This window comes from Arachis ipaensis, chromosome B5 (genome assembly GCF_059453495.1).
Source record: "Arachis ipaensis isolate K30076 ecotype BB chromosome B5, ASM5945349v1, whole genome shotgun sequence".
Lineage (NCBI taxonomy): Eukaryota > Viridiplantae > Streptophyta > Magnoliopsida > Fabales > Fabaceae > Arachis > Arachis ipaensis.
In genome coordinates, this window is record NC_142440.1 from 49,911,716 (window position 1) to 49,916,620 (window position 4,905).

The 4,905-nt window shown below is 39.6% G+C and overlaps 1 non-coding gene across 1 annotated transcript; it reads right to left on the minus strand.

The window, feature by feature from the left end:
* Nucleotides 1–768: 768 nt before the first annotated feature.
* On the minus strand, nucleotides 769–876 carry LOC148564130 (small nucleolar RNA R71). Its single transcript, XR_015885409.1, has one exon. It is a non-coding gene; the product is annotated as a small nucleolar RNA R71 (small nucleolar RNA).
* Between the last annotated feature and the right edge of the window lie 4,029 nt (nucleotides 877–4,905).

Genomic DNA, 4,905 nt, shown 5'->3' on the forward strand with positions numbered 1-4,905 from the left:
TAACTTTAATTTTTATTTTTAATTTAATTAATTTTCGAAATCCCCTCCCTCTCATCTCCTTCTAATTATTTATTTATTTACTAGCACTTCTCTTCATCTCAAAATTCGAATCCTCTCTTCCTCTTGGTGTTCGAATTTCTCTTCTTCTATTCTTCTATTCTTATACTCACATACAGGAATCTCTATACTGTGACATAGAGGATTCTATATTTTTTTTTCTGTTTTCTTCTTTTTCATATGAGCAGGAACAAGGATAAGAACATTCTTGTTGAAGCTGATCCTGAACCTGAAAGGACTCTGAAGAGGAAGCTAAGGGAAGCCAAAGCATAACTCTCTGGAGAAAATCTGACAGAAATTTTCGAAAAAGAAGAAAACATGGCCGAAAATAATAACAATGCAAGGAAGATGCTTGGTGACTTTACTGCACCAAATTCCAATTTACATGGAAGAAGCATCTCAATCCCTGCCATTGGAGCAAACAATTTTGAGCTTAAACCTCAATTAGTTTCTCTGATGCAACAGAATTGCAAGTTCCATGGATTTCCATCAGAAGATCCTTTTCAGTTCTTAACTGAATTCTTGCAGATCTGTGATACTGTTAAGACCAATGGGGTTGATCCCGAGGTCTACAGGCTTATGCTTTTCCCATTTGCTGTAAGAGACAGAGCTAGAATATGGTTGGACTCTCAACCTAAGGATAGCCTGAACTCTTGGGATAAGCTGGTCACGGCTTTCTTAGCCAAGTTCTTTCCTCCTCAAAACCTTAGTAAGCTTAGAGTGGATGTTCAAACCTTCAGACAAAAGGAAGGTGAATCCCTCTATGAAGCTTGGGAGAGATACAAGGAACTGACCAAAAAGTGTCCTTCTGACATGCTTTCAGAATGGACCATCCTGGATATATTCTATGATGGTCTGTCTGAGTTATCAAAGATGTCACTGGACCATTCTGCAGGTGGATCCATTCACCTAAAGAAAACGCCTGCAGAAGCTCAAGAACTTATTGACATGGTTGCAAACAACCAGTTCATGTACACTTCTAAAAGGAATCTTGTGAATAATGGGACGCCTATGAGGAAGGGAGTTCTTGAAATTGATACTTTGAATGCCATGTTGGCTCAGAATAAAATATTGACTTAGCAAGTCAATATGATCTCTCAGAGTCTGAATGGATTGAAGGAATCATCCAACAGTACTAAAGAGGCATCTTCTGAAGAAGAAGCTTATGATCCTGAGAACCCTGCAATAGCAGAGGTGAATCACATGGGTGAACCTTATGGAATTACCTATAATCCCTCATGGAGGAATCATCCAAATTTCTCATGGAAGGATCAACAAAAGCCTCAACAAGGCTTTAATAATGGTGGAAGAAACAGGTTTAGCAATAGCAAGCCCTTTCCATCATCCACTCAGCAACAGACAGAGAGTTCTGAGCAGAATCCATCTAGCTTAGCAAATATAGTCTCTGATCTATCTAAGGCCACTTTAAGTTTCATGAATGAAACAAGGTCCTCCATTAGAAATTTGGAGGCACAAGTGGGCCAGCTGAGTAAATGAGTCACTGAAACTCCTCCTAGTACTCTCCCAAGCAATACAGAAGAGAATCCAAAAAGAGAGTGCAAGGCCATTGATTTAACCATCATGGCCGAGCCTACAAGGGAGGGAGAGGACGTGAATCCCAGTGAGGAAGACCTCCTGGGACGTCCAGTGATCAACAAGGAGTTTCCCTCTGAGGAACCAAAAGAATCTGAGGCTCATCTAGAGACCATAGAGATTCCATTGAACCTCCTTATGCCATTCATGAGCTCTGATGAGTATTCTTCTTCTGAAGAGAATGAGGATGTTACTAAAGAGCAAGTTGCCAAGTACCTTGGTGCAATCATGAAGCTGAATGCGAAATTATTTGGTAATGAGACTTGGGAAGATGAACCTCCCTTGCTCATCAATGAACTAAGTGATCTGGATCAACTGAGATTGCCTCAGAAGAAACAGGATCCTGGAAAGTTCTTAATACCTTGTACCATAGGCACCATGACCTTTGAGAAGGTTCTATGTGACCTTGGATCAGGGATAAACCTCATGCCACTCTCTGTAATGGAGAAACTGGAAATCTTTGAGGTGCAAGCTGCCAGAATCTCATTAGAGATGGCAGACAACTCAAGAAAACAAGCTTATGGACAAGTAGAGGACATGCTAGTAAAGGTTGAAGGCCTTTACATCCCTGCTGATTTCATAATCCTGGATACTGGGAAGGATGAGGATGAAAATATCATCCATGGAAGACCCTTCCTAGCCACGGCAAGAGCTGTGATTGATGTGGACAGAGGAGAACTGATCCTTCAACTGAATGAGGACAACCTTGTGTTTAAAACTCAAAGATCTCCTTCTGTAACCATGGAGAGGAAGCATGAAAAGCTTCTCTCACTGCAGAGTTGATAAACCACTATTTTATGGTTTATCTTGTGCTTAATTGAGTGGATTTCATCAACTCTTTACCCACTTATTCATAATATTTGCATGGTTTTATATTTCCTTCCTGATTTTGTGCTATGATTGAAAACATGCTTCTTTGATCTTATATTTGCTTATTATTAGTCCTCTCTTATTACCATTAGATGCCTTGATATGTGTGTTAAGTGATTTCAGAGATTACAGGGCAAGAATGGCTCAGAGGATGGAAAGGAAGCATGCAAAAATGGAAGGAATACAAGAAGTTGGAGAAATTGCTAAGCTGTCCAACCTAACCTCTTCTCACTCAAACGGCTATAACTTTAACTACAGAGGTCCAAGTGATGCGGTTCCAGTTGCGTTGGAAAGCTAACGTCCGGGGCTTCGATTTGATATATAATATGCTATAGTTTCCTTGATGCTAGATGACGCGACCGCATGCTCCATGCAGCCGCGTCGCGGTGACGGAAATCCAGCGTGATTGAATTCGAGACCAGCAAATTCTAGGCTGTTTTCGACCCAGTTTGCGGCCCAGAAAACACAGATTAGAGGCTATAAAGTGGGAGAACGCATCCATTTATAAGGAGGCTCTCATATTCACAATTTTAGGAGTAGATGTATGATGTGCGGAAAACGATCCGACACAAAACTCACTGGCAAGTGCACCGGGTCGCATCAAGTAATAATAACTCACGGGAGTAAGGTCGATCTCACAGGGATTGAAGGATTGAGCAATTTTAGTTTAGTGGTTGATTTAGTCATGCGAATCAAGATTTGGTTGAGAGATTTGTGATTTGCAGAATTTAAATTGCATGGAAAATAAAGGGAATGGGTAATTTGCATGAAATTAAAGAGAACTGAAATTTAAAGTGCTAAATCTTAAAGGGCAAGAAATTAAATGGCAGAAACTTAGAACGCAAGAAATGTAAATTGCAGAATCTTAAAGTGCAAGAAATGTAAATGGCATGAATTGTAAAGGGAATTGGGAATTGGATTTGCAGAAATTAAACAAGGAAGAGTAAAATTCAACACACAGAAGAGTAGAAGATGCCTTGGGTTGAATTGGATCTAAAATAGAAATATAAAAGAGCTTGAAAAGCAGTAAACAGAGAAATTGAGAATGGGAATCCAGATCTCAGGACTCAAGAGACTAGATAACCAAGTCTAGATCTCAATGCCTTCCTAGATCCAACAAGAGCAATTGCAAAGGAAATGTAAATTGCAGAGAAAGTAGAAGAAGAAGCAATTAACAGAAACTGAAATTCAATTGTGCAGTAAGTAAACAGAGAGATCTCAGGATGAGATTGAAACAGAATTCCTTCAATTTTCCAACCCAAGATCAAAGCAAATGTAATTGAAATTGAAAGCAAGAAAACTAAGAGGAAGGGAATTCAATTCTCCTTCCCCGAGACTTAGAAACTCAAAATTACTCAACACCAAAAGCTCTCCGAAAACTACCTACGAAAACTAAAGGAAAGCTCCCTACACAACTACCCAATCAAAACCGAAAAGAAAATTCTCCCTTAAAAACTTAAATCTTAAGCTATTTATACACTCTCTTCAAATGGTCTTCAAGCCTTGAATTGGGCCTTTGCTCTTGATGGAATTGGGTTGATAGAGGCCTTGGTTGATTGCTCTTGGAGTTGGAGAGAGAACCGAAGTGAACCGGGTTGGGAATTATAAAAGCTTGAGTAAAAGTTTGAGTAAAAGTTTGAGGCAAACTTTTACTCAAACTTTTTTACACCAGCTGCCCCATTCTTGCTGCTACCAACGTTTGAGCTAAAGTTTAGGGTCAAACTTTTGCTCAAACGTTGGCCCCCTTATGCACACTCATGGCGCCAACGTTTGCCAAAAAGTTTGAGGCAAACGTTAGCGCAAACTTTTTGTCTCCAGGGTGTGTTGCTGATGGTGCCAACGTTTGCCAAAAAGTTTGATGCAAACGTTGACGCAAGCTTTTGTCCTCCAGGGTATTGATTTGTGATGCCAACGTTTGCCAAAAAGTTTGAGGCAAACGTTGGCGCAAGCTTTTTTCCCAAAAGTTTGAACTAAAGTTTGAGGCAAACTTTTGCTCAAGCTTTTTGTTCCCTGGGGTGTTTTCACTTATTCCGAAAGTTTGAGCTAAAGTTTGAGGCAAACTTTTGCTCAAACTTTTTGTTCTCTCTTGCTCCTAGCCATTCCTTCTTGCTTTAACCTTTCTCCAAGCTTTCTTCACCTATCATTAATCAACCAAACACATCAAAGCTATGCTCAAAATCATGAGATTGTCATTCTTTCATAATATGTGGCAATTATAACATAAATCCTCATGAAATTGCATTAATTTATCTATGGTTGATTAAATCAAAGGAAACATGAAAATCTACCCAATTGGCTTGCTTGTGGCTCAAGAAAGTGCATAATTCAATTGAAAACAACAGAAAAAGGCTAGTGAAACTAGGCTAAGATGACTTGTCATCACAA